The sequence below is a fragment of the Gorilla gorilla genome, chromosome 11 (assembly GCF_029281585.2).
Source record: "Gorilla gorilla gorilla isolate KB3781 chromosome 11, NHGRI_mGorGor1-v2.1_pri, whole genome shotgun sequence".
Classification (NCBI taxonomy): domain Eukaryota; kingdom Metazoa; phylum Chordata; class Mammalia; order Primates; family Hominidae; genus Gorilla; species Gorilla gorilla.
The window spans coordinates 34,127,739-34,140,021 of NC_073235.2; the positions used below are offsets into that span (position 1 = coordinate 34,127,739).

General features: G+C 33.6%; 1 pseudogene; it reads right to left on the bottom strand.

The window, feature by feature from the left end:
* Positions 1-1,265: 1,265 nt before the first annotated feature.
* The window catches only part of LOC101153287 (putative ankyrin repeat domain-containing protein 20A2), a 49,904-nt pseudogene continuing 38,886 nt past the window's right edge, over positions 1,266-12,283 (bottom strand).

A 12,283-nucleotide genomic window follows, 5' to 3' on the forward strand; every position in this document is an offset into this window, starting at 1 on the left:
TTAAGTTCCATACATACTGACTTTCCACTTGAAATAATTTCTTCTTTGGGGCCTGTGTCTCATCCAAATTAATGTGATAATGTGATATACCTTCCAGTGGAGACTCTAACATAGTTAATATTTTTAAGCTGTCAACCGCTTCTTGTTGAAGTTGTCTCACAACCACCTGAGAAAATATTTTTGTTACTAATTTTATAAATTGCCTTATTATTAAATTATGTTAATATTTAACTCTAACATACCTACTTTGAAAATTATCACCACACATATCAATTCACCTTCTTTTAATCACATGTACACATTTTTATTTATTACTGAATTCAGTGAGGGATGCAGAATATGTTCTCTTCCTGCCAAATTGGTATTCTCTTACTTACACAACAGATTCATCCCACCATTCAATCATCTTAGAAGCTCAACTCAACCTTAAAGTTCCTAACATATTCAATCACCTGTTCAAATCCTTCCAACAGATTCCTATCTCAGAATAAAAGTAAAATTCCAATGGCCTTTGAGGTCCTAAGTAAACAGGCCTCTACCTCCCTCTCTGACTTCAAAGCTCCTACAACTCCCTCCTGTGATTACTCCATTCCCACTGTACGTGAAGCCTGCCACCCCTCAGTCTGAAAATAGGGATCTAATGCCTAATTCATAAATCACAGGCAGCTACAAGTATCTTTGTACTGAACAAAATTATATTCCAATGATAGTCATTGAGCCTTGAAATAAAAATTATCAGCTAATTATTAATATAAATATTCAAAGTAAACTATAAATACCAGTGGGAAGACTAAACCAAATATAGTTTTGATAGTTATTACCACATGTATCCTAAATTATGATTTTATAACAAGTAGGTGCCTTTAAAACATTACATAGTCATAAAAATATGTAATTTGACATATTTTCAGATTTGTTAAATTAATATGAATAATAACAAAGATATACCAACTAAAATACATAAAAAGCTACCTAAAGCAAGGTATTACAAGACACAGCAATACACTTCAGTTCATCTGGGAAATCTAGAATTAAGTGTTGAAGAAAATCACTTAATTAAATTTTAATTTGAAAATACTCATTTCAGGTGTAAACATTTCCATTTATACCTATATTATGGTCTTAACATGTGGCAACATAAAGTCATTAAAATTATTGTTTCAGCAGTACAGAACTATCTACCTTAAAATATGACTCTGTGCCTAATAAAATTTCATAGGTGACACAATGTCTTTTCTCAAAGTAAATCATCTCTCACCTCTACCTTTTATTTCCTAGAAATGAGGCATGTTTCTAAGCTGGTATAGTAAACACATTTTTCCTTTTTTTTTTTTTTATTAAAACAGCTTTGTTGAAATACAATTTACATACTATAGAATGTATCTGTTTTAACTTAAACTTAAACGATTTTTAGTACATTTACTGAGTTGTGCAACCATCTCTACAATCCAACTTTAGAGAATTTCCATCACTGCAAGATTCCTCACGCCCATTAGCAGTCACTACCAGCTTCCAGCCCCAGCCCTTTACAAACATTAATCTACTTTTTGTCCCCATACATTTATCTTTTCTGGATGCTTCATGTAAATGGAATTATACAGTAAGGTAAACACACTTCTTATCCATTGATTTTTGTATTCAACTAAGTTCAACATGTATCCAGAATCAAATGTTTAAATTTTCTTTCTAGAAGTTTGAAAATATTTATCTTCCTTGATACTTAGTACTCTTTCTGCTTTCTCTCTCTCATATTGAAAGAGACTTTCTTTTAAATGATCACATTCATTCATTAGCTTCTTATTTTTCTCTTCTAGCACGAGGTCTTTCTTTCCACTCTCAATAAAGCCTCTTTGGATATTAGTTACTATCTCTTTATGATCCTTTTTCTGATGAACATCATCTAGTTGCTGTTCAATGCATGGATTTTCATATTGGAGTTGACATATCCTCTCTTCTACAGAGCTCCACTTTCCAGTGGAATTACTCACTTTAGCTTCTGCACTTTGATACATCTCTTTCATTTCCTTTATTTGCTGCTGTGTTTGGCTTAGGTCGTTTTGGACAGTTTCTAAAGCCAAGGACTTTTTTCTGAGAGTATCTCTTGTCTTACGGAACTTATCTTCTAAGGTATTGAATTTAATTTGTGTTTTAGAAAGTTGTTCAGTAAGAAACTCATTCTTATCTTCTACTTTGGGAATATCAGAACTCATTTTTACTTGTATGGAAACATCTTGTGTTCACTCTAAAGCAAGTTTTAGCTTTCTTTCTGTTTTCACACTTTCACTGTGTTTACTTATAGCAGCAGCCAGTCTAGACTGATAAGATTCAATTTCAGCTTCCAGTCTTTTGTTGCTTTCTTCTTCCTTCAACAGTTTGGAATTGAGCCTTGTATTCTCAGCTTTGAGATCATTAAGCTCTTGTAGATACTGGAATGCTGTTTTTGTTATCAATTCCTCATTGAGTTTTATATAGTTTTCAAGGGCAGCATTTGTTTTTTTAACAATTTTAACATCCTTAAGATATTTATTTTCTTTTCCCAGGTTGTCATTTTTCATTGTGCATATTTCCTGTCTGAGTATAGCAATATCTGTCTTCAAAATGCAATTTTCATCCATCAGATCTTTTATTTCTTCATGATTATGAAAATCCTAAATAAAACAAAAGAAAGTTTTAGCTAGTACTCAATAAAATAACATATCATGATTGCTTCTGAAGTTAAAGAATAACCTGCACATCTATACACTAAAAAGGTTACTGTAAGTGGATGTCCAACTGGAGAAAAAGTTGAAGCAAAACTTTGAACCCTATAGAGCATAAATTCCAAAAAGTTCAGAAATTTATTTAAAAGTCAAAGAATTTATAAAAGTAAACACACATACACACACGCATACCAGAGAACTTTTAAGAATTTCAGAATTGGAAAAGCCTTTCCCTGAATTACAACAAACTTAAAAGCAAAAATTAAAGCATTAACAAATTTGACTAAATTAAAATATATCAAAAAATTGCATTTACCCTTTGATATCTAACCCATACACCACCCTATAGTAAGAACCTTAGTTCACATGTATTTGGACGGATAAAATTTCCCAGAGTTATTACAGTTCTGTTTCACTGATAACATTCTATTTCAATTTGACTCTTTTAACACTTTTATACTCAGTTGTAAGAATTACATTTACTAAATCATAAATCTAGACATTATACTAGTCACTCCTATATACATTCATTGATGAACTCATCTAGTTACCACAATTTTGAAAAGAAATGTTGAAAATATAAGCAAGCTACAGGATTTTCCCCAGGACTTCTGACTCTACTTCTAGTTCTCTTGACAGATCACAGTTACTTCTGTGGTGTAAATATATCAATACGAAAGAAAACTTTTATTTCAAAACACCAATGGTAAATAAGATAAAATTTATAAAGCTCTTCTTAGAATATCATGAGATTATTTGTGATTGCAATAATTTGTTTCCTCTTTCTAATATTATGTACAGTAATCAATATGAAATAGGGGGGAGTACAAGGAACAATTTTACTGGGAACAAAATCTTTATCAATAGGTTATCACTAAGTATATATTATGGCATATTATTGTTTTCAAAAGCTCTTTGTAATAAAATAATATCCTACATGGATGCCAAGATTTATAATAAATATTAATAATTGTACCTGTAAGTGTCATCATTCATTTTTTAAAAATGAGATAACATTTCTGGTTTGTTTTAGAGCTAAATATTACATATTAAATCAAGAGGATATTATAAGTAACATTGATAAAATAAAGTTTAAAATATAGAATTTTTACCAAAGATTGATTTATCTGATTTGGAGTATTTGTTGCAGTCTTCGGTTTCATCTCTAGTGATTGAACAGTTGGTTCAAGTTGTTTTGCTTCAACTTCTTTCTTATATTGTTTCTCTTTCCTTTCTAATTCTTCTCTATTTTTTTGTACAGCATATTAACATTTGTTTTTTCTTCATTTTCTTGTCTTAAGATGCAGCTGCAGATAAAGACATTTATCTGAAAATTCATTTTGTTAAAAAATAAAGAGATCATCCTGTGATCTACCTCTGCAGATGCTCTTTATCATCCTAATAAAATTTCTATGTTCTGGATTATTTTTCCTTGTAGTTCTCAGATATTTAATTTCTCACTTCAACATCTTCAAACGAATGCATATACTTGAAAAGTAGTAAGGAAAGAATATTCTGCTAAAGTTTTTGTTACTAGTCCCTCTAGTATGTATTATAAAAAAGGATACTGGAAATAATTCAGTATAGTTACAAGTTCAAAATTACCTTTTCAAATCACACAGTCATAGTTACTCCCTGATTAGAAAAGGTCATTTACAATCAACTAAATTTTTAAAGTTACTATTTATTGACAAGCGTATAAGTTCAGTAGAAATAAATTTTCATCTCTATGAAGTATTACAGGTATCTCTCCAAATGATTTACAGAGTAAGATGTCTCTCACACAAACTGTATCTGCAGATGATTGTCATCTAAAACTAGGCTAAAGAGTCTAACATCTGTTACTCCACACTTTTTATAATTCTTTCTTAATACTTCCAACTCACCTTCTTATTACATATATTTTATATATTTATTAAGCTATTGTTCATTATGTGTAATATATAATTAATGCCCTTAATAAGTGTGTGTATGTTTACACAAGTTATGTTTTCCTGTGAAATCTAGTCCCAGAAGTGGAGTTGTTGAGTTAAAGGGATGTCAGGTTATTTGAAATTTTGATACACAGCACTAAGTTACCCTTCAGAAATAATTAACCAATTTCATATATGAACAGTGTATGAGAATGCCTTTTTCCTCACATTTTCAATGGTAGTAATTACTTTTTCAATATCAGCATGACTTTACAAAATATATCTTATTTTATGTTAATTTGCATTTTTCTGATTACCAGGCAGGGCTAAATATCCCTGGTAAAACTGTAAAACTTGTTAATCATAAGGAACATTAGTCCAATTTTGAATTAGTTTATAGCACAATGACAATTATCTGCTGAGAAATACTGCTATAGGTGGCCAGGCATGGTGGCTCACTCCTGTAAACCCAGCACTTTGGGAGGCCGAGGTGGGCAGAACACCTAAGGTCAGGAGTTAGAGACAAGCCTGGATAACATGCTGAAACCTCATTTCCACTAAAAATACAAAAAGTTAGCCAGGCATGGTGGCACATGGCTGTAATCTCAGCTACTAGGGAGGCTGAGTTAGGAGAATCACTTGAACCCAGTATGCATAGGTTGCAGTGAGGTGAGAACACACCATTGCACTCCAGCTTGGGCAACAAGAGAGAAACTCCATCTCAAAAAAAAAAAAAAAAAAAAACACACACTGCTATAGGCTTACTTACCTATCATGCTCTTCCTTCAGTTTCTTGGGAAATTGCTGAGGATACATTTTCCCAATCTTTCTTTGTTTGGTTAATCGGTCAGCAGCAGCAGATGTACTATGACATACATTTTCTGATAGTTGTATTTTTTTCACTTTTGTTTGTATTATTTCCTTCTTTGACCTCTAATAAAAGTAATATGAATAATAATTGTTATTATTTTATTCAATAAAAAGAACTTTTTCCCTGATTTTTTCACTTGATTCAGGTTAACTATCACCATTTTACTGATAAAAGTATTTTGTGCTTACTTTAATTTTATCATTATACATAATTATTATAATTATAAGATACTCATCATTTTATCATTGAAATTTTTGTCAAGTCTTCTCATTTCTGTTTGTGTGAATGGAAGAATTTTCCAAAATTTCAAAAAGGGCTCTTCTCCATTTTGTGCTTTTATTCCCATCCACTCTTTGCTATCTGATATCAGTGTTTATGCTATCTGACTGACAGAAACAGAGAAATAAAAAAACACAGGCATAACATATATCTTCTGTCATTGCCACCTGGATTTTACATGAAATAGCCAGATTAAGAGGATGTGACCTTGTAGGGCTTCAGGAACAGTAAAGAAGTTTTCCCTTTTCTTCACTGAGCTATTCTTTTCCCCACTGCCTTTTATCTCTTTTTTTTTTTGAATCCTGTGATATCAAAAAAGTGAAACTTCTCCCTGAACTATGGGAACCAAAGTTTGCCACAACACAAGAAGCAGAGTGAAACTGCTGAGTTTCTAGTGCAGAATTCTGGAAAACGAGATGCTTCCCAGATTTCACATTCAATTACCACAAACGTTTATAGGTGGAAAACGTATGGCACAGTTATCTACTTTAGCCCCATTATCTATTGAAAATGGGAGTCAAACCAACCAAGACATATGAAATGTTTCATCCAGAGCTCTTGAGGTGGCATTCTCTAGCATTTCATGGCACCAAATAACACGATACAATTCCATATCGCTGAATGACATAAATTACCAGATAAATTTATCAAATTAGTCAGATATATTAAAAGTCTAACTTGAGCAAAGCAATTTAACGCCTCAGAGGGTGGAAAAAGGCCTCATCTGCTTTTATTTTGAAAGAAGAAAATCTCTAGATTTTTGTCTATCTTTAGAACACAATGTACAGAACTCAACTTTCTACTAAAGAGTCAAAGGCTAAATTTTTAGCTAAGAAATTACACTTCTTACATGATAAAAATCATACATGCCAAAAGTTACCATACTTTATTAAACAACATAATGTAAGGTCTGATTCAACAGAAATATTGGAGTGGTGATTTTTTAAAATATGTGGAAGTATATATTTGTTTTCAAAATATTGGAAATAACCATGATGGAACTATAAGTTCAAATAGTTTGAGCTAAGCAGATAAACTTAGATGCATGAAAACACATTAAACAGACTCATTTGGCTGGGAATATTCATTGCAACTCTCAAGGCTAGACGTATTTTTGTGGCTCATCTCAGTCATTGCTTCCCTCCCATTGCATCCCCATTTTATCATTAAATAAATGTAATTCATCTCTAAATGAATACAGAAAAAAGAATCTAGAATCTAAAGCTTATTTCTTTAGGAATTTCTTTATGTTGATCTGGTTCAGAACATCACATGGTGTATGGCTGAATTAGTTTCCCAGCTCATATGCCACTTCGAAGACTGAGAGTGAGACTTAGGTTGATTAATGAACAAACATTATGAGAACATTCTCCAGAACCATTGTTTAGATAACAGGACTAATCTACTTTGACACATAATTACACATTTAGAAAACCCCACTGTAAATGTACACATGAGATTTTCTTGAATGGAAAATTTGACTAAATCAAATAATTGATAAAGAGAAAAAAGAAGCAGCAAGTGAACCTCTGTCTTTTTGAAGTTGGACTTTCTCTTTCTCCAAAGCCAGGAACTCTACTTGTAACACGCCTACCTAATTCTTTTTTAGTATTATTATACTTTACGTTCTGGTACATGTGCACAATGTGCAGGTTTGTTACATATGTATACATGTGCTATGTTGCTGACCTTGGAATATCTTGCTGTAAGTCTTCTAGCTATATTTTTGATGTTCTCTCACTATGTGGCAAAGAATAAGCCACATTTTATAATTCAAGATTCATGCTTTTGTAGTTATTAGCACTGGGACTGTCATATAGTGGCTTCTGGAATAAGCACTGTATTGGATTTCTGTTTTTATAAGTATCTGTAGCAGCAGAAATACTGTGGCTTTCTATCTGAATCATATGCTTCATTTCTTTGGGGTGGGTAAACCACAAATCAAAAAGACTTTCTGGATCTCTAGACTGAGGCCAATGCCTAATGTCTAATTTCCAATTAGTGGTATTTGGGTTTATATTTTTTGCCATTTGCATGTCAAACTCTTAATCATCTTTCATTTCAATAATAATTACTGGGTTCCTTACTTTTCCAGTTTCTGTATCATAACACAAATTTTCATTACCTGTGTTAGAAACAAGCTATATGTCTGGTTTGTTACCATTTTTACAGTCTGATTTATTTTAATTTAAATGAAGCTTAGAAGATGACTGGTAAGTGTATTTCAGGGACCTGCAGTGAGAATGGAATAAAAAGACATTTGACATGGGCTTCCTCTGTTCAGGCGCTGCCTGGACTGCCACTGAGTTAGATCCTCCAGATGCATTTTTCTCCTAACAATCAGGGACATGATTCATCAGATTAGAGGGCACTCCTTTTTTGTTCATCCCTCTTTGGAGTTACTATGTAGGAGCTCTTCCTCAGGGCAAGCAGTAATTTTGGAGTTTTCAAAACTTTTACGAATATTCAGCTTGAAATTTTTTGTAATGAATTTTAAAGAAAGTCGTGAATATATAGATAGATTCCCTGTATCACAATTCTTACCCAGTTCTGGTTCTTGCGACTTTTTTTTTTTTTTTTGGGCAGGTGCAAAATGGAAAACAAATTTGCTTGTTTTGTTTTTCAGATGTCTTTTCTGTCAGAGTGCATGTTTTAAAATTAGCTTTAATCAAGTATAAACAAAGAAATATTAGAAAATAATTAAATTTTAACTGCGAAACTTAATCTGTGTGTTGCTACTCTTAAATTATGGGATTGTAACTAAAAATTGAAAAATAATTTGCCTTGGCTTAACATAGGACAGAAACATGAACCAGCAAGCTGAACTATCAGTGTCTGTTTGTACCAAACTTAATGCAATATGTGTAAAATCTACCAGAAATGAATTCAAAGATGATAGGTAGTATTATAAAAGCTTCCTCTCTTACAAAGACTTTACCTCAGCAAACCAGAAAGAGTGAGCCCCTACAATGCCTGTTTATTTCTGAAGATTAACTAGAGCACTAGGCAAACACTAAATTATTAAGAGCCAAACTGAACACCAATAAGAAAGAGAAGCAAAATTTTAAATTCTAATTCAAATGATATACTATGATACTGTTATGTATCTAGATAGAATTTCTGCTTATATCCACTTCTAATATATTTTAAGTTCCAGTAGTGACAAGGTTTGGATTTTTTAAATTTTAGTAATATTTACTACATATTTATGTTGAAATAAAGTTATTGTTTGCACCCTGACACCAAAGGTCCCATTCTGCAAGATAGGATTCTCTTAATAGGCAACTGGGTTGACTTTTATGACCCCATTCATTCCCTGAACACAGACACAGAAGTCAACTGGTGACCACGAAAGAGAATAAATCTTTAAACTCGGCACTGGTGACCAGCAATATAAAACTGCAACATTTGAACCACTGGCAATGATGACTCCTTTAACACTAGTTTAACTCAGTGGCCATTGTTGTTAAACTGTTCATAATTTCTATTCCTTAATAATATGACCCAATATTTCATGTTACCTTCTGTATTATGAGTAAGGTTATACAAATAAAAGAGCAAGATAATTCTGAAAATTTCTTGCCTCAATTCCAAGGGTAAAGACAGCTATAAGTTACTAGAGATAGTAAGAATTACTAGAACAACTAATATTACTAGAGATAGTAAGAATATTTTAAGTTTCATAACTGGTTAAAATGTTTTAAAAATTAAATATAAAATTATGATCTATTGGATTGTAAAGGTATAGTCTAAAAGGTCATATCATTTGGACTATGCTTTGTTACTAAAGCAAAAAAAAACTAACATTAAACAAGAAACTTAAATTTTCATATACCTGTGGTTGCTTCTTTTCACTTCTTTCATACCTTTCTTGTTCTTCCTCTGAAGCCACTGGTAAGGCTTGTTCTGTTGACAAATTCACTGGTTTAGTTCAAATGAACTAAGAAGAGTTAGATAAAGACTATAATCTTTATAAAAATAAATAAAGAATAACATTTCTTTATATTTTGAGAGTTTAAATGAAGCTTAATGTTTACTGAAATATTTACTTCTGTAAGAAATACTTCTAATTATCCAAAACTTCAACAAATCACTTGGGGAGGCACTAGATATCACCAGATTCAAGCCATACAAAATCTCAGGGTCACTCACAAATTGTTCCACCCAACGTAAGTCAACAAAACTGTTGGAAACAAAACAGAATTTTGAAATACAGTCAAAATATACAATGTAACACTTTACTATATACCTCATAACAGTATCTCTTTAACAAGACACTAATTGAGTTGGCAGTTACTAATAATTTGCAAAATTACCGTTGTTTATATCTCAATTAGTGTGCACCCCATTTTTTATATCACAAATGTTTTCCCCTGCTATTCTGAAAAATTTATTTTCATCTTTTAAGACTCAGAAAGTAGGCTGGGCATAATAGCTCACATCTGTAATCCCAGCACTTTGGAAGGCCAAAATGGGAGAATTGCTCAAGGACAAGAGTTTAAGACAAGCCTGGGAACCACAGGTAACCTTGACTATACAAAAAATTAGACAGGTATGGTGATATGTGCCTGTTGTCCCAGCTACTCAAGAAGTTTAGGTGAGAAGATCCCTTGAGCCCAGGAGTTTGAGGTTGCAGTGAGTCTCAATCATGCCATTGCACTCCCTCCAGGGTAATAGAGTAAGAACTTGTCTCCAACAACAGAAAAATAAAAGGCTCAGAATGCTATGTGAAGTATTCCTTGATTCTAGCTATCTTACTCCACACACACAGGTGTCTGCTTCGTTGGGGTCCCTTAGTACTTTGTCAATTTTTCTAGTGTCACTTTACCACCTGAACTGCACATCATTTCTTTACATGTTAATCCCCTTTGCTGCCAGACTGTAGAGGACAATCTTTTGAATCATCTTTGTATAAACAGTCTTAATTTTGCTAAATAATTAGTTATTGAGTTCCCGATAGGTGTTAGGCACTGGGGAATAAGGAAGGAAAATAAAAGCTGTCAGGGATGGCTTTCCTAAAGATCATGCATGAGCTGAGACTTAGAGAGTGAGGTTGCCAGATTAAGTGAGGCAGAGGGCAGGAAAGAGTGAGCACATGCCAGGCAGCAACAAGAGAGGGAGAGAAGCCTCCAAGAGAATACGTATTTGTCTGCAGAAGAGGAATGGTGAGGGGGCCATTACAAGCAGCTCAGTAATTCCGGAGAAAAAGGCAGATGGGGAAAGGGCTACAGATAGAGATTTGGGCAGAAATCACTTTCCTTTTCTTTTCTTTTTTGGGACAAGGTCTTACTCTGTCTCCCAGACTGGAGCGCAGTAGCATGATCTCGGCTCACTGCAACCCAGCCTCCCAGGTTCAAGTAATTCTCCTGCCTCAGCCTCCTGAGTAGCTGAGATTACAGGCGGGTGCCACTACCGTCTGCTAACTTTTGTATTTTATTAGAGATGGGGTTTCACCTTGTTGGCCAGGCTGGTCTTGAACTCCTGACCTCAAATGATTCACCTGCCTCAGCCTCCCAAAGTGCTGGGATCACAGACATGAGCCACCATGCCCAACTCAGAAGTCAGTTTCTGAAATCCTTATATAAACCTTTAAGATGCTTGGACATTAGGTATTCAGGAGTGGTTCACGGATCTATTTGCATTAGGGATAATTCACTCTAAATACTGTGAGGAGCATAAAATTCTGAGGCATATAAAGAAATGAACAAAGATAAAATATAAGACAATGTTGCAAAGATGATGCAGGCCTGAGGAGATGTTTTCAGAAATATTTAGGATATAGGTATCAGTGGCCATTATAAGAATGAATTTCTATTGAATGAATAAATTTATATATCTGGGTCCCTGGAAAAATACACTCTGCTCATTACTTTACAAATTTTATCAAATGAGAAGTAAAATAATATACATAAACTCTTTCAGTTACTTGTATTTACTTTACACTTTTTCTGTTTCAGTTTTTTTGGGTTTTGTGGTGGTTGTTGTTATTGTTGTTGTTGTTTTTTGAGATGGAGTTTCACTTTTCCTGCCCAGTCTGAAGTGCAGTGGTGTGATCTCAGCTCATGGCAACCTCTGCCTCCTGGGTTCAAGCGGTTCTCCTGCCTCAGCCTCCCAAGTAGCTGGAATTACAGGCATGTGCCACCATGAACAGCTAATTTTGAGTTTTTAGTAGAGACAGGTTTCTCCATGTTGGTCAGGCTGCTCTCAAACTCCCAACCCCAGGTTATCTGCCTGCCTCTGCCTCCCAAAGTGCTGGGATTACAGGCACGAGCCACCGCACCCAGCAACATATGGGGATTTTGTTTTAAAAGTTCTGTTTCCTGGATCTACCAAGCTCATGAGAAAATAGAGCAAACAAGTCATTTGCATAGGTAAGAAACTTTGGATTTATAGCTTGTCATCACTACTCTAGAAGATTATCATCATGTTTTGCAAAACAAAATGTTAATTACAGACATAAGGGGGAAAAAATTAAAACTATAGGGGTGGGTGAAAAAATATGGCATAATTTATTACTGTTG